The 19,166-nt window shown below is 35.3% G+C and overlaps 1 protein-coding gene and 1 long non-coding RNA gene across 14 annotated transcripts in view; both read left to right on the forward strand.

Annotated features, from left to right (window-relative positions):
* The window catches only part of LOC137253296 (phosphatase and actin regulator 1-like), a 763,209-nt gene that overhangs the window by 412,989 nt on the left and 331,054 nt on the right, over positions 1–19,166 (forward strand). The gene's annotated exons all lie outside the window — the stretch shown is intronic.
* The window catches only part of LOC137253299 (uncharacterized), a 40,614-nt gene that overhangs the window by 7,533 nt on the left and 13,915 nt on the right, over positions 1–19,166 (forward strand). The window contains exon 2 of one of the 2 annotated variants that reach the window (XR_010953764.1): positions 1,378–2,284. This is a non-coding gene — a long non-coding RNA (uncharacterized lncRNA). The remainder of the gene's footprint in view (positions 1–1,377; positions 2,285–19,166) is intronic. The other variant, XR_010953765.1, reaches the window with a different exon arrangement.

The raw sequence follows: 19,166 nt of genomic DNA on the forward strand, positions 1-19,166 counted from the left end.
CTTCCATGGGATCGACCCTATTTAGCCATACTCCTTGTTATTTTGAACACCACTTTCCTGCACTCATTCAATCGAAGAAAAACATAACAAACCAAATTCTAGAACATTTAAATCAATCTGATTAATCCTATGTTTGGATTTTTCGAAGCTCTCCACCACGAGTTGTTCTTCCACCTTATCAAGCAAGTGGTTTCTGAATTATGTGCAACACAATTTATATATAACTAGCTTTACCAGGCGCACGTTGTAACGCCCGAGATCGAATGGATGTTGTGTTATTTTTTCTGTTTTGTTTGTTGATAATTTAATTTATTGTTCTGTAAATTGAATTGAATTTTGTACGCATATTTGGTGAAATTTTCTGTTAAAACATTTTATTCTTGTATCTTATTGTATCTTATTTTATATTATTGTATTGCTTTTACCGCTGATGATTGTTGCTTTGATTACATTCCGAAGAAGCATGACTGGTGAGCCAATTTTCAAAGTCGATATATGCGCAGGCATTCCTTTTGGTTCTAAGGAGTATAGAAATTCATTTGGATAATTCACAATTTTATCTTCATCTGTAACTGTGTCGATGGATTTATATTTCGTCACTTCACCAGGAAATTGATTTTTGGGAGCTAAGATAGTTCTTTCGCATAGCCAAAAAACAAAAACATTTAAATTTAAAATTCTTAATTCTGAAATATGAAATATGAAAAACTTTCGTCTTGATCGAAGGAACCTCGAGCCAAAATTTGGTGATGATCGAATTATAGCAAACACGTTTTCATAGGGAACACACACACAGAATTTGATTTTTATAGAAGATGTAGATAGACTGAAGCTAAACAATTTTTTTAGCAGCGGCAGATTACTAAGCGTCCAAAAGGCATAACAGCTAAACTCAACAATGCAGTCAAACTTTAGGTGTTAAAATAACTTAAGTTTGTACGGCAGCCATAGTTTTTCCCCATTCCACATTTTACTGGAGGTTTTAGGACTTAACGTCACATAGCTCCTTACCAATTTTAATTATCCTACCCTTACGACATCCAGATATATGCAGTATAATATATTCCATTTGTATGGGAGGTGCCACGCCCCGTTTATATATCGAAATAATTTTTAGCCTAAAACTTCCCGTTGATCGAAGGAACCCATAACCAAAATTTGGTGATGATTGATGTGTGGGAAATACGTTTCCATAGCGAACACACACACACACAGAATTTGATTTATATATATATATGGCTAAACCGATTTGGGATTTCAAAATCAACTAACCATCATCTCTCCTTCATGTATCTTTCCTAAAAATTTCATGGCAATCTGTCGAGCCGTTCTCGAGTTATGGAGTGACAATCAAAATGTACACTTCTTTTTATATAGATAAAAGATGATATTGACAAAACTCTAAGAAATTTTCGCTGCTAGTGAAATATCACATGGCGGACTAATCATTTCATTTTCATTTCGCGAAAATATGATACTAATAGAGAAAACATCATCAACAAAAGTATTTGAAATATAGAGAAAATCAAAAAACAAATATCGGACAAAAGAAAAGAGAACTACAATTAAACGCTACCTAGAAAAATAAAGTCAATACAAAGACCAGAAATCTGGTAAAAGTAAAAAAAAATATCAACTACTAAAGAAAACAAAAAACACACCAAAAATTTGGCAAAGTTAAAACAAAACAAAAAAATTTTAGAAAAACCGCTTGCAGTAGTAAAAAAAGATACAACAAATATTGGTTAAGTAAAAAAAAACAGCGATAACAAATAGCATACAAACAAAAATAAAGATAACAGCAAGTATAAAAATCAGCGAACGACACACAAATCAAAAAGAGGAAGAAGAGCGAAATTCTAAAGCCAAAAACAACCAATTCAGAGAAAATCACAAACAAAAAATTTTAAAATGCCGCTAAGATTAGCATACGCAAACAATCACATTCATAATCATATCAAAGTTAACAATCAGGAACCAATGGTTTACTTTAACCTTTGTTTGAAGAATTTTATAATCTAAATATTTGTATTTGAATGAAAATCAATCACATTTTATTAGCAATAAATTTGGCCAAAACCAAATAATACTTGAAGAGCAGATGGAGATGACAACATCACAACACAATATAGTGCGCACAATAATAATAACAAAATTTGTTACAATAACAACTTTATTAACTAATCTCACGCTAAATAAAAACGGCATTTGCGAGGAAGTGAGAATAAGTAAAATAAATAGTGAAAAATTATAAATGTGATTGATTCGATATTTTACGTGGGAGGTAATTTTGATTAATTGAAAATTTTATTACTTTGTTAAAAGCAAACAACAAAAAAAATATATGAAATAAGTTGGGAAAGAGGCAGAATTAGGTAGTGTGCTCTAAAATATGTATGCACTATTCAAATTTTTGGAGTTTGTTCATCGCTTCCGGTATATTTTATTGAGTTTATTTAAAAATAGTTATTATAGATACGAACATAACATACGTTACAAAAGCATATACGATGAATTTCATAAGGCCTAATTGGGCTATCATAAACAATATGGTTCATAGCAGTTCGCATTAAAAATTCATTGTATTTATTCTTGGAGCTAAAACTATTTGATTTAGGTGTGTATGTGTGTTTGTATTTTGAAGTGATTTTAACACCATTCTATCTCCTTCATCTTTTCAAACGGAATTCCTGACCGTTTCCGTATTGAATTCATTAGGATTATTTGCGCATGATTTCAAAATCAATAATTTGGGACTATTTTCGGAAATATTTAAGTTAATTCAGATTGATGTCGGGGTCTTTTGACAATTTCTTAAAATAATGCTGATAATCGTGAGATAATTCCAGGATCAGTTTGGAATAAGTTGGGGTTATTTTTGTAGTCAACCAAAGATCATTTTGAAATGTATTCAAAATTATTTGCAACAACACTCAATTTCAGGAAAAGCTTTAGGACCCTTTCGGTGGTGTTTCGAAAAGATCACAAAACTGTCTTGAAATAATCTTTACATAGTCCGGAAATTTGTTCGGCATTAGTTCTGTTTATTTTGGAAACCGTTTAGGTTCTTTTCGGGAACAATATGATTTCACCAGTTTTTCAAAACAATGACAAAGTCATCTTGAAACAGCATTGTGATTTTCCTAGAACAGTTTCGCCATCAATTCGGTCATTCCAGTTCCTCTTCGACGTATAAGCTATTTTCAGTACTATACTTATTCTGTAAATCATAATCCCGAAATGATGCTGAAATAATACCGAGTCTACCCCAGCGAAAATTTCATAATACCTTTGAACTGTTACAAAAGTTGTCTCGAAGCATTTCAGGAAGTTTTCGGATGATTTAAAACTAATTTGAGATTATTTTCGAAAAGGATTCTGGACCGTTTCTGCTATATTTTGCGTACAATGTATGGCCAAGAAGAAAAAGTCCCGTAACAGGCATGAAATAAATCCGCAGTTATTTATAAACAAATATAGTTCCGAACTTAGGTTAATTAAGTTTTGATAATACCCCAAATAAAATTTCGGAATGATTTTCGAGCTTCGTAAAAAATAATCACGAACCGTTTCTGGTTGTTTTTGGGAATGAATTTCGGCTTGTTCCGGGTAATTTCGATCGTTTTAGTTTTAGGAAAGTATTTCGAAATAATCATCCCAAAATGATTCTATTACGTTTACAAAATTTTATTCCCAAATATGCTTCAAAACAACCTCGAAACTACTTTAAAAAAAATTAAGCCGTTTTTTTACATTTAATGAGTATAGTTCCGAAATTACCACGAGCCCATCTCTAAAGTGATGTAAGCATTAAGAAAAATAAATACTCGTAAAGCTTCTCGAAATTATATTTAATCGATGCATTGGCTATTTTATATAGAGCTTGCGATTTATTCTGGCGCCCAAGCGAAAATTTCCATAATACTACAATTTAAAAACACTGAAATGCGTAGAGTACTGCCATTGCAGCAACTTAACTGAATGTCGAGAAGCTCGCGGGCAATACGAGTACTTCGAGATTCGAGAAGATCGAGCCGAGTCCTCGTTTTCTCGATAAAAAATTAGAATATTATGAACAAAATTTTATAAACATGTTTTGAGTGATTTATCGTTGGAAAGGCAATTTAATCAACCAAAAAATTAACGTAAGTAAAAACAAGTAAGGACGGCACTGTCTTCGGCTGTGCCGAAGACTTCATACCTTTCATGAATGGGGCTGAACAATAATCTTATCCCGTTCGTAATCTCCAAATAATCGGATGCATAAGATAAGAAATATATAATGAACAGATGTACATACCTAAACGATTTTTAAGATAAACATAAAATAATAAATGGCAAAAAACCCCATAATCTGAACGATCGGTTGTATGGGATATATATAATATATAGCTCCGCTCGAAATGATTTTTACAGGAAATTAAGGGAGAAATTGCCAAAAATCTTTCTATCTGAACGATCGGTTGTATGGGATATATACTATATATAGCTCCGATCAAAGTGATTTTTTTAGGATATCTTCTATGATATATTGGAATATATATCACCGAGTTTACGTATATACTTTCTAAATTGTGGCAGGAATGACCAAAATCGTCTTATCTGAATGATCGGTTGTATGGGAGATATATGTTATAGTGGTCCGATCCTACCGGATCCGACAAATGTCTAATATAATACAAAAATACATCCTTGTGCCAAATTTCATTGAGATATCTCAAAATTTGAGGGACTAGTTTGCGTTCAAACAGACAGACGGACGGACCGACGGGCGGACAGACGGACGACAGACGGACATGGCTATATCAACTCAGTTCGTCGCCCTGATCAATTCGGTATACTTAATGGTGAGTCTTACTTACTTACTTAATTGGCGCTTAACCGTCTAAACGGTTATGGCCGTCCAACAAGGCACGCCAGTCGCTCCTTCGCTCCGCCAACCGGCGCCAATTGGTCACACCAAGTGCGTTTAAATCGTTTTCCACCTGGTCCTTCCAACGGAGTGGGGGCCGCCCTCTACCTCTGCTTCCATAGGCGGGTTCCGATAGAAACACTTCCTTGGCCGGAGCATCATCTTTCATTCGCATAACATGGCCTAGCCAGCGCAGCGGCTGCGTTTTAATTCGCTGGACTATGTTGATGTCTGCGTATAGCTCGTACAGCTCATCATTAAATCTTCTTCGTTACTCGCCATCGCCAAGGCGTAGAGGTCCATAAATCTTTCGAAGAACTTTTCTCTCGAACACTCCCAAAGCCGCTTCATCTGCTGTTGTCATGGTCATTGCTTCTGCCCCATATAGCAGAACGGGTACGATAAGTGACTTGTAGAGTATGATTTTCGTTCGCCGAGAGAGGACTTTACTTTTCAATTGCCTACCTAGTCCAAAGTAGCATTTATTGGCAAGATTGATTCTTCGCTGGATTTCAGTACTGATGTTGTTGCTAGTGTTGATGCTGGTTCCCAAATAAACGAAGTCTTTTACTATTTCGAAATTATGGCTGCCAACAGTAGCGTGGTTGCCAAGGCGCATATGCGCTGACTCTTTGCTCGATGACAGCAGGTACTTCGTTTTGTCCTTATTCACCATCAAACCCATCTAATGGTGAGTCTATCTTCTATATTTCTCAACGTTACAAAGATCGGACCAAAGTTAATATACCATTTCATGTTCATGAAAGGTATAAAAAACGGAAAAAAACGACTAAGTTGAATGTCAAGAAGCTCGCAAGATTTACAAGTATTTCGATTTCTCTGGTCTCGGAAATCTCGCTTGTCTTCAAGAAGAATTCGTAAGCTCTAAACTCAACATAAAAGCATTTTAAAATAGTCCCGAGCAGCTCCAATATACTATTTTCAGAATGAACCTGAACTAATATCGAAGTTGTTTAGAAAATAGTCCAAAAATTATTAAAAGCGTTGATAAATTTAGTGTGGATATTATTTGGAGTCCTCTGGATTGCTTTTCGAAAAATCCTAAACTGACTCTGAAAACGTTCTGAAGATAGTCCCGAAGTGGTTCCGAAGGCATGGCTTGAATATGTTGAATTGATGGCAAGTATATTAGTTAAAATTTTAATCGAACTGATAGCTCCGGAGCTAGTGTGTTGACATGATCCACAAAATTATTTCTTGTGAAAAATCACGGTTTGAATTACAGTCAGATATGAATTTTAACTCGTGCAAAGATGAATTGAATAATAAAAAAAATCACTTTCGCCGCAATCATTCCATATAATGACTTCAGCTATAAACTATAAGAATATCGATGAAATACGTACTTCTCACCCCCTTTGGCTTAACTAGCATCTAATTATCATAATAAAAATTTCACAGCAAAAACACACGCCCACGCGAATAAATTTTGAACTTTCTCTTAATAGGAAATAATAAATCAGATTCAGCGTAGTAAAAAGATTTATTGCCATACTAAATAAGTAAATATGTAGCTGCAATCAACACAAACCTCCACAAATTCATTACCTGTAGATGAACTTGTGCTTCTGTGATTTTGCATATATAGCAATATATGTATATGTATGTAAATAAGTGTACTTTTAAACAAACAAACCAAAACAATTTCTACTGCATCCAGTTTTTATGGAATTAAGAGTCGTTAAGTACTGTCGAAATCATCACCACGTTGAATTTATATTTATGAACAATATGTTTAAAATATGGGGAAATAGACCATTAATCGTGATTACACACTTACAAACACGTTTCCATGTGCATTTGCAGTTGTACATGCCTATCTGCACAGGATGTAAAAAAAAGGGTATTAATTTAAAGCGAACGTGAATTGACCTGACAAATATAAAATTTATATTATTTTTTGAATTTTTATTTGAATTTTAAATAATCTGAGTGCAAAACTATTGCTTCATATTTTCAAGTCATTCAGTCTATGTGAGATCCTCGCGGACTGACCAGTTCAACCCTTAACAGCATTCCGCCAGTCCTTGTCCTGTACAAATTTAGGTTTACCCCCATAGCTTTCAAATAATTACAGAAAACCTCTCCTTTTTCACTCTTGCTCGCTTTTTTGTGCCATCTTCTTATCTCCTGCCTCAAATTTTAAATAGAGACTCACTTTGATTTCAATCTTTACAAGTCAGAGTAAAAACCGTATTATTCCAAATCTATTAAGTTAAGTCGTGTTTAGGAACGTCATGGCGTATGAGTAACCTTTCAACGTCTATTATGATATTCAGACAGCCAGTATATTGTGCAATTAGTAATTTCTTTCAACTAAAACGCTTTTGGTGTTTAATTTCACATGTAAAATAACAAATTGTAATTATTTTTGTATTTGCTGGACATAGCTCTAACCCATCAAAAACTTGGTTATAATGAGTGCTAAGAAGAAAATATTACAAAAATGGTTTAATTTGCTGTAAATTGTATGGGCGTAAGGTTCAGTTCGGTGGACTTGACACTTTTCAAAGAATCATGTTAAGCTACAAATCGTGCTTCCGGTTGCAATAGCACTGTCTAGTCTTGTACTTATGAAGAACGATTGATGCTCAAAGTATAGACTATTGTCACCCTTTTCTATGCAGCTCGTCCAAGAAGCTGAGTACTATGGGTCTAGAGAAATAGAGACGATGACTGCAATCTCAAAAATACTAGCGCCTCCAAATCTAATGCCTGGATTTCGTCAAACTAATTGTTTCTTGATTTTAACAAGTACTCGAGCAACATTACACAAACTTTTTGTGCCAGACCGACGATACTGTGTACTGCTTCTTCTTGAGCACCTTACGTCAGTCCTGTATCGCATTCGTATACAATAGTTCAATACCAATATTTAGTTACTTACCAAGCGATTCTATCGAAATAAAAGTCATCATAATTTACTTTGGGGGGTTCGGAGAGTAGTGACCCCCTTAAAAGCAATACGTTTAACATTTTGTGTTAACGGTTTGTTATCGAATAGTTTTCTTATCAAGGGGTTTTGGGCGTGATATACATTATCAACGAGCTTTAGGTGTGTTATCAATGAGCAATAGACCAGCTACAGATCTGTTATTGTGTTATAAATTTGCTGTCGATAACAAACGTTTTAGATGAACTATCGAAAAGTTATCAAATTATTGTCGGAGTATTAGTAATTGGTTATTGGCGTGTAATAAAATTGTTATGGATATGGCATCCAAAAGTTATCGATTTTTTATAAAAAAGTTATCGTGTTGTTATAAAGAAGTTAACAATATGTTATCGAAAAGTTATACATTATTTAACGAAAAGTTTTCGATATGTCATCAAAAATGTATAGATCTTACATCGAAAAGTGATCGATTCGCAGTGTTACCATGTTGTAATAGGCGTGCTATTGAGTTATCATCAAGCGATAAAACTTCAATATAAAATCGATGACACATCTGTAACCCGTCAATAACAAGTCGATAAGATACCAATAAGAAACCGATAACTCGACGATAGCAAGCCGAAAACAAACCGATAACTCGAGGATAATTAGCTCTTGATGAAGCCGACGAAGCTAACGATGCTCTCCCCAAAAGGCCAGAAATTGTTTGTTTTGGGTACAGTTACCTTTGATGTGGTTTAACTTGGACTAAGATCCATCAGTACGATACACGAATATTTTTAAATAAGAAGTATTTGGGCGATTCTCAGTAAACTGTACAATTTGTGTCCATTGGTGTTATTAGCAGGAAAATCAATAATTCATTGTACAAGCTTGATATTGTTTTGTTAGTCTTGATGTGTTTAAATAGAGCACATGCATAAACAGTCAAATATTTGAATAGAACGTCTATGAGATTATACTATATACCCCAAATGTCAGTTGCGTGGCATGTCCTCAAAAAAGTTTTTCAAATCTCGGTCGAAGTATCATTAATTTATTTCAAAAATATGTATGAAAAATTGGCATGATTTTATTGTCTTTCGTTAAAACTTTTGTTTACGAATAGATTTGTGATGAAAAAAGGCGATTTCGAGACATAAATTACGTATCGAATCTTATCCATCAGTTTTGAACAATTTCGCTCGCTTTATATTATGCTGTCATTATCACCATCTGGTGGATAATTTGACACTGCGAAATATATAGTATGACAGAGGACGATCGCACTGACATTTTTTGTATTTACAAGTTTCGGTGTTAATAACACTTGAGTGTTTGGCATAGCAGTAAAATGGGGAAACCGACGATGTAAAGAAACAGGTCAGTTACGTGGTATGTTATTACAAGAAAACAAATAAGTTAATCATACCGATTATTTTATATCCTGAAAGGTTTCATTTAGCGAAAAAATCAAGGTATGGAATATAAAAAAACTTTTAAGTACAAGCGTCGTATTCAGCACGTTAAGTCGAAATATCAGTTGCGTGGTATGCATTTTGTATGTCAGTTACGTGGCAATTTCAATTTGGCCATTTTCAATTTTATAACTTTGATTTCGAAATTATGTTAAGCAACACCCATAACCTTGAATCAAACATAAAAGCACATACAATGTCTAATTTAGTCCGACGAAACAATTTATATACTAAATAGTTAACATCAGCATTAAGTAGCCACCCTGTTCTACATATTTATGAATAATTTTTTTTTTTTTTCATTATAGTTGTAGTAGAATGGTGAAAAATTTAGATTTTTTATTACATAATGATAACAAAAATATATCCGGACAACTTCTATCTGAGAAAAATTTTCATTCCAAATCCGCCGGTGAAATTGTACAGTTTACCGAGAATCGCCCATGTATTTGTTTACTTCTGCATACATATACGTCTATGTAAGCTAAGTACCTCTAAGTACATACATGTCCATATGTATCTCCTCTATGAACCTCAAAGCATCTGCTGCAAGTGGTTTAGCGAACGCCGCTACTAAGTGTTAAATGTTGTAAAAATTCCGCGCGTTTTTTCCAAGCTCGTTCCGGCCATTTTCCACTATCTTACTCTCATCTGCAATCTATTACAATTTAGAACTATTTATATAAGTAAACTCTATTTTAGTTGACCGAAGTTGCAAAAGCCACCACATTATCCCATGATGTAAGTAGTTTTGCCATTAGTCGCAATCGCAAGTTTGCCTGCAAGGCGATTAACCGTTGAGGTTGGCCACCAGTTTACCTTCCGGTCTTTGCTTCTTTAGATGATTCCATATAACTTTTATATATTGGGTATGTATATAAATGCACACACATCCATGAATATTGTGGCAGCCATGCACATAAAAAAGGAATTAAATATTTTTTTCACTGCATTCAGTAGACAGACTGTAAACAATTTAATCCTGCCCCATTTGTGTTGACGTGTCACACAAAGTGAATTGGAATTCCAGTGGCTATTCCCTTTTAAATTTTTTGCAAAAAGGAAGCAGGTTTTTTTTGTCAGACTGAATTTCTTTTCTTTTTGTGTAAATTTGATTGAACCCTGCTCGACCACCGTCTCATCGAAATTTGTTCGTCTACGTCATTTCTTTCCTGCTATTGCATTTTCTTTATATGTTTCATTTCTATTCATGTTTTTTTTTTTTGATATTTATTTGTACCCCTTATCGCTATTTCGCTCAATTTCCTTTGTTATAGCCATTGCTAGTCGGCGGCGCCGCTTTCAATAGTGTCTGAGGTCGTGCCCCTTGATGTTGGTATTGCATTCATTTGTTGTTTTTTTTTTGTTTCTTTTTTTACATTGTTTTGGCTTTTGTGCAAAATCTGATGTGTCATAGTATTCCTATTGTCTATCTAATTTTAAATGGAAAAAGGGTGTACGTGTTAAAGTGACCTTTTTTTTTAATTCATTAACCGTTTGCAGCCGGCATAAAACTGGTAGCTTCTGTCCCGAAAATTTCTTTTGTAAATTAAAATGAGTGCGTTAATTGGAAGAGGAGCTCGGCCCAAATCTCTTCGGTGGTAAATCGTGCCAAAGATGTTTTATACCAAACTGTACTTATACACAGGGTATTATGACTTGAAACCGCCTCCAACAAATATCATAACTTTAACACATGATTACATACAAAGTATGTACTGTGCAAAGAATGAAATATGCAAGGAAGGCAATTGGGCGAAAGTTTACAACAACTAAGGCATTATGTAACAGAAGCCGTTTGTAACACTTCAACCATCGTAGGAGTGCGTGTTCAAATCACACTTCTGGGAGATAACGCTTTTAAGAGATATACAAGGTATATTCGAAACAGCTGTCGCCTTGTCCGTCTTGATGTCACATTGTTTAAGTTTTTCCAAATTATTAAATTAATTATATATTATACTAGCAGACCCGGCAGACGTTGTCCTGCCCTAAATTTGGCCTATCTGCATACATTTTAATAAGCTTTTTCCATCTAACTTTACCCTCCCTCCTCTTCACTTTTTCCTAATCCTTTTATTCACCCCTCCCTCCGTCTTTTTCGCTTCATCTATCTCCATCTTCGTCTCTTTCTCAGTCTCCTCCTTCTCTTTTCTCTTCTCTCAAGTTCTTCTCATTCTTCTTCATCCCTTATTACCTGTCCCAGAGGGTGGTATGTATTTTTTTCTAGTCCCAGTCCCAGTCCCACTGCGAGTCTCAGTCCCAGTCCGTTTCCGGCCTACTTTCCGGAAAAAAGGATCGTAAATATCAATATAGGCAAATTTATATACCAAATTTCAGGCAAATCGCATAGGGCGTATGTAAATAGGTATGTGGTGTGTATTATTAATTCATGTCCTTATTTCGGCTTCGCATGCATATTTATCAGTTTTGCCAGGATGATGCTACTAAATCGAATATCACAATGAAAATTACTTTAGAGCTCTGAGCAATGGCTTTCATTTGATATCCATATTACCCACACATTCTAGGGGTACCCGGGTCCATTTTTCGGCCTATATCTCACGTCGATCGCAATCAAAGCTATGTAATAACCACCGCGTAAGGTATACGCAACTTGTGTGAAAGCTTGAACAAAATCGACCGATGCATCTCTTCAAACACCGGCGACCAATAACACACATTTTAGCCTTGCACATGGAACAACTAAAGACTCTCCTGAATTAAAAAAAATGACTTAGTATCTCTAAGCCGCGGGCCCCCTCAGAAACCTCGGGGCCCCCTCAGAAATATAGGAGTCCATCGCGGACAAACATAGTGACACGTGATTTTTATATATAAAGATTATTATACTATAATCAAAATCATCAGTATCGAAAAATAATTTCATTAAGCCATGTCCGTCCTTCCGTCCCTCCGTTTGTCCGTCCGAAGAAAATTTGGAAGTTTAACAAGCCGTAAATCAAAAGCTGTTAAAGATATTACATTGAAAGTTGGCAGACACTCTAGCCTTGCTAAATTATATAAACTGAGTGGAGGTAATTAAAATCATTTTCCAAAGGTCTAATCTTAACAAAGTTTGCAATAACTCTGTGGTATTTAACTACATTCATGATATTCTACCTCAGTAGTGGTATAGTTGAGCTAAGAACAAAACCTAAACAAATTTTTAAAATGGTGGTGACCCGCCTTTTTTTTCCCTACTTTTTCCAAAATACTTTTACTGCCATAAGTCGAACAAAAATCTCTCAATCCGATCGAAATTTGGCATAAACCTTATTTTCATAGCTACAACTGTTAAACCTCATTTTACCCGCTCAAGTTCAATAGTGGTAGCCTCTGTATCTTCTTGCTTCTTTTGAACGAAAATAAGTTCAGAATATAACCATATGTCTACGTATTATTGCGTAGCCTTATAACGCTATTAACAACACAAAGCACACAATAACAGCGTTTAAAATGTACAGTTAGGTATGTCATGTTCGGTTTCACATGCACTTAGACTTTCTTGTTATTACCATCGTCGCGTTGTCGGTTTGTTATCGCCAAGTCATTGGCTTTTTATTGATTTCTTATATGCTGTTTCATAACAAACTGATAAGCCGTCGCTATCAAATCGATAACTTTTGTATAAAATTTCTATAACTTTTGGATCGATCGATAAAATGCTGATAGCAAATTGTGCTCACTCTAAGAATAAATCGCTATCTTTTCGATAACAAATTGATAACTTTTTCATAATATATTGCTAACTTTTTAATACGTACTCCATAAATTTTCAATAGCTTTTCGATGGCATATCGATAACTTTTCGATCACAAACCGAAAACTCGTCGATAAATAATGTTTAGCTAACCGATAACCTCTGCTATTGATAAAAAAATCGTCGCGAATGTATGAAAAATCGATAACCAAAGTTTAGGTGCGGTCTTTGGCGCCTTTTTTATTTAGTACCTGGGCCAAGCAAGGCGAAGGAAATGTTATGTTATTCTGCTTGACGCTGAACTCGACCTTCGGGGAGTATTTTTTTTCGCTAAAACAACAACAACAGGTGTATTCATCCTTTTCCTAACTGTGAATGCGTTCCTGGTATTGCTCCTTGAAAACCTAGATTTTTGCTCTCCCCGCGCGTTCAAACTTCAAACTTATAAGATGTAACATCTGTGAATATCTCTTGTTTGTGATAAAGTTATCACACCACCCAAATTTACAATTTTCTATTCTTTTTTCTTCACCCTTTACAGACCCTTGCAACAAAACATTGTCAAAAGCGTCCGATTACATCGAATTACAAATATTATGTCTAGCCAGTCAGTCAGTCTGCAAGTCACGCTCTGAAGTATGTAATCTATTTATTTAAATTTTAATTAGGTGTTCAGTGTTGAATATTAAATTTGCTATTATTCTACTCCAAATACCACTGACTATTTGATATTAAATGCGATTTGTGTCAGTTTGTATGTTTATACTTACATTCAAAAGTAATGTAATGCCAGCTGTCGTGTATAATTTAGTATTGTGTTGGATGAGTGTATAAGTATGTGTAGGTTTACAACAAAAATTCAATATTCTGTATATCCTTAAAAGGAAAATTTTGATAATAAGTGGAATTTTATGTACTTACAAGTTTTATGTAATAACTTTGGTTTTGCAATTGTTATTGTTAACTCGATTTAGATTGCTTTTTAAAGTAGTTACAGATTACTTTTGTAGTATACGCTCATGATGAGTCTGAGTCAAGAGTCGAGTTTTGATGTGTTAATGCAAATATTAGTTTTAGTCACACCGACTTAACTGTCTCACTCGTGAAAATCGAAATGAGTTAATTTTTACGACGAGTCAACGCGGAAATATACCACTCGCGAGTCAGGCGCACAGTGTGTATACCCCATTACACCTCTTTCCATACGAATAAAATGTTTTATTTGCTTATATAAATTTGTTGTGTTTCATATACTTAAGTATCGTAAACGAATGAGCCAAGTTCTGGCATTTCGGAATTGTTGTATTTGTAATCGAATTTGAAAAAAAAAAAATAGTTTGATGACGTAGCGCTTTTGAAGTTTTTCGATTTATAACATTTCTCACATATTTCGCTACCAGTGTTCGGAGTATTTAAAACTATTACCTGAGTAAATGACTACGCCGGAGTAAAAATTTAATTTTCGGAGTATATTTTTTCTTCCTTTTTGAAAGCTGGCGAACAACTAACATCAAACTGATTTGATGACTTGGCAATCCCCTCGATTGTGGTTTTGCCATGAAATGTTTTTCAGCAAAAAAGTTATCTGCCTTAGCAGACGCACATGGAGTCGGCCTAAAACGTATAGGGTGACTAATCAATGCTCGCATAAGCACACCACATTCTGGAAGAAAAGTGGGCTCTATCTGCCCGGATATTTATCGCGAAAAAATATTACATAATTCATGCTCTTGTTTCCTGTAGGAACGATAATGGCGAACTGGTAACTGACGTAGAGAGTGTGGGGGAAGACGAACCCGATACCCCGATTGCCGGTGATGAAACACATGCTCCGGCCTCCAACTATGGGGAAATGAGAACGGCAATATTAAAATAAATGTAAGGTGCGATAACCTCCAGAGAGATCTAAGGCCGAGCTTCTCTTCCAATTTGCGTCGTGCTCCTCTTGATTTTTCCCTACAAATTGGCCGGACGGGACCTACATGTTTTATGCCGACTCCGAACGGCATCTGCAAGGCAGATGAGTTTTCACTGAGAGCTTTTCATGGCAGAAATACAATCGGAGCGCTTGCCAGACACTGCCGAGGGGCGACCCCGCTTAGAAAAATTGTCTTCTAATTGAAAAATCTTATTTCTAAAATTTTGATGTTGCTTTGCCCGGGAGTTGAACCCAGGGCATACGGTGTGATAGGCGGAGCACGCTACCATCACACCACGGTGGCATAAGATAAAGAGCAAAAAAAGTGGGCCTTGCAGTAAATTTGGACAAGACGAAGTACTTGCTGTCATCGTGGCCATTGTAGCAATGTCACTGTTGACGGATATAAATTCGAGACTGTGAAGGATTTCGTCTATTTGGGAAGCAGCATTAAAAGCAAAAACAATGTCGGCCTAGAAATCAAACGGAGAATAACTCTTGCCAACAAGTGCTTCTTTAAGCTTTACTTGAAAAGTAAAGTTCTCTCTCGACGAACAAAATTCTCGCTCTACAAGTCACTCATAATACCTGTCCTGATGAATGGCTCGGAATCATTGAAGGTGTCGAGAGAAGATGATATGATTCTTAATATATTCGAGAGAAAAGTTCTCCGGAAGATTTATAGTCCTATACCGTGATGTCGACGGCGAGTATCGAAGGAGGTATAACGACAGAAGCTTCGCTAGCTAGGTCATGTTATGTGGATGAACGAATACGCTCGGGCAGTTTGTAAACAGCGCAAAGAGAAGACGTTCACTGAGTTCGGAGAGACAGTTGGAGGCAGCTTTGACTTCCCTTGGTGCTCCCAATTGGCGACTGTTATCGCAAAACAGGGTTAGCTGACCTCGCTGACTCAACGTACTTCAGTTCCATACAAAATTTACAGAAGTGCTGTATGTTGAATTTTGGCAGGATCGCAGGATCGCGCCCGGATACATTTTTTGCTTACATTTTACTCCTTCTATTCTCATTCCGTACGAAAAAAGTACAAAAACTTTGAGTAAAATGTGAACAAACATGTCTTAAGACACGAACAATGAATTCGCATCAGCTTTTCATACGTATGGAATGACAACCAAAGATATTAGGTAGTAATACTATTTAGCACTGCGTCATCAATGAAACATGCTGTTAAAAACTATGATTTCTTTGCTCTCTCATTTTGTAATGCAGGATCTGTCCCATTGGTTCATGGTTAAGTATATTTACAAATATAGACATGCCTTATACAAATGATAATTATTACAACGCCTTTAGGTGATAATTTGTATTTGTAGTTAGCGCAAGTATTTTGTTTGTTTTACTACTTATTTGCAAATTTTGTAGATTCCTTGGTAAAACGAGTTTAGAATGGCAAGTTGTAGCTAAGTAAGATCGTGCACCTTCCTTCCAAGGCGCCCATACAATAGTTTGGGTTATATTCGTGAAAGTTTTCTGTAACAATAGACGCAAACTCGCTTATACAGTCCGTTGAATAATCACTAAATTTGTAAAAAAAAACAACTAAGGAAGGCTAAGTTTGGGTGTAACCGAACATTACATACTCAGCTGAGTGCTATGGAGACAAAATAAGGGAAAATCACCATGTAGGAAAATGAACCTAGGGTAACCCTAGAATGTGTTTGTATGACATGTGTATCAAATGGAAGGTATTAAAGAGTATTTTAAGAGGGAGTGGACCATAGTTCTATAGGTGGACGCCATTTAGGGATATCGCCATAAAGGTGGACCAGGGCTGACTCTAGAATTTGTTTGTATGATATGGGTATGAAATGAAAGGTGTTAATGATTATTTTAAAACATCGTGGGCTTAGTTCTATAGGTGGACTCCTTTTCCAGATATCGCCATAAAGGTGGACCAGACTGACTCTAGAATTGGTTTGTACGACAGGGGTATCAAATGAAAGGTGTTAATAAGTATTTTAAAAGAGAGTGGGCCTTAGTTCTATAGGTGGACGCCTTTTCGAGATATCGCCATAAAGGTGGACCAGGGGTGACTCTATAATGTGTTTGTACGACATCGATATCAAATTAAAGGTATTAATGAGGGTTTTAAAAGGGAGTGGTGGTAGTTGTATATGTGAAGGCGTATTCGAGATATCGACCAAAATGTGGACCAGGGTGACCCAGAACATCATCTGTCTGGTACCGCTAATTTATATATATATGTAATACCACGAACAGTATTCCTGCCAAGATTCCAAGGGCTTTTGATTTCGCCCTGTAGAACTTTTTCATTTTCTTCTACTTAATACGATAGGTACCACACCCATTTTACAAAGTTTTTTTCTACAGTTTTATTTTGCGTCAATAAACCAATCTAATTACCATGTTTCATCCTTTTTATCGTATTTGGTATAGAATTATGGCATTTTTTAATTTTTCGTAATTTTCGATATCGAAAAAGTGGGCGTGGTCATAGTCGGATTTCGGCCATTTTTTATACCAAGATAAATTGATTTCAGATAAGTACGTGAACTGAGTTTAGTAAAGATATATCGATTTTTGCTCAAGTTATCGTGTTAACGGTCGAGCGGAAGGACAGACGGTCGACTGTGTATAAAAACTGGGCGTGGCTTCAACCGATTTCGCCCTTTTTCAAATAAATAAGTTATCGTCCTAGAATCTAAGCCCCTACCAAATTTTACAAGGATTGGTAAACTTTTGTTCGACTTATGGCATTAAAAGTATCCTAGATAAATTAAATGAAAAAGGGGGAACCACGCCCATTTTGATATTTTCTTTTATTTTTGTTGCACCATATCATTCCTGGGGTTGAATTTTTATTAAGTATACATATAGTAATAGGAGTAACGTTCCTGCCAAATTTCATCATGATATCTTCAACGACTGCCAAATTACAGCTTGCAAAACTTTTAAATTACCTTCTTTTAAAAGTGGGCGGTGCCACGCCCATTGTCCAAAATTTTACTAATTTTCTATTCTGCGTCATAAGTTCAACTCACCTACCAAGTTTCATCGCTTTATCCATCTTTCGTAATGAATTATCGCACTTTTTCGATTTTTCGAAATTTTCGATATCGAAAAAGTGGGCGTGGTTATAGTCCGATATCATTCATTTTAAATAGCGGTCTGAGTTGAGTGCCCAGGAACCTACATACCAAATTTCATCAAGATACCTCAAAATTTATTCAAGTTATCGTGTTAACGGACAGACGTACGGACGGACGGACATGGCTCAATCAAATTTTTTTTCGATACTGATGATTTTGATATATGGAAGTCTATATCTATCTCGATTCCTTTATACCTGTGCAACCAACCGTTATCCAATTAAAGTTAATAAACTCTGTGAGCTCTGCTCAACTGATAATATAAAAAAATTGAAGAACTCTTAGAATTGTCGTACAACATCTCGAGTGACACCAGCAAATTTACTTAAATGAAAATATAAAGAGCAAACACAATGATTTACAAACTCGAAGCTTCGTTTTAAATTAGTCTCTTTAAAATGTGCTTTGTGTGATAATATCTGCGGGAAGAATATAATTTTTTCAACTTATTAAAGATAACTAAAGTCACACGCGATAACAGCTTAAGTCGAGAAACAATGTATAACCTTAAATTCTTGTTTATTTCATGGAATCTGTTTGTATTTCATTACTGTTTTCTGAATAGTGCGTTACTTCTGGTTGGGGCTGCGGAAAACAGTTTCAAATTTTTTGCTGCATAGCAAATATTTAGTGAATAATTTTGCCTGTATAATTTTAAATCCCAAAATTCCTTTACAAAAGCTATTGTTAAAGTTTTTTAGTCAAAAAACAACAAGACTATGTCTGTATTAAAGGAAAAATTGCCTTCTATTTTTTGGTCCACTTATATAAAGGTAGTCCTTAAAATTTTTTTATCATTTATTATTTTCAATTTTTTAGTACTGCCTACAATAAGGCAATTGCAACTTTGATTAGTAATGTAAGTAATTCCTAAGTGAAAATTCTTATCTTTTTTTATTTGTTCAAAATAGCAAGATTTAAGAGAATTAGTGGAATTTTCGCTGAAAACACTGGCAAAAATAACAGAATTCCACCTCGCATCATAACAAGACAATTCCACCTCGTTTGTCAGCTACTTAATTTGCACAGCTGAAAATGGTGGGGAACGCCGCATACGCCTGAAAGTCTAAAAGAAGCGTGGTGAAAGCCACGTACGCCTAAAAGGATGCAAGGACGTGCATTGAG

The sequence above is a fragment of the Eurosta solidaginis genome, chromosome 5, assembly GCF_040869045.1.
Source record: "Eurosta solidaginis isolate ZX-2024a chromosome 5, ASM4086904v1, whole genome shotgun sequence".
NCBI lineage: Eukaryota > Metazoa > Arthropoda > Insecta > Diptera > Tephritidae > Eurosta > Eurosta solidaginis.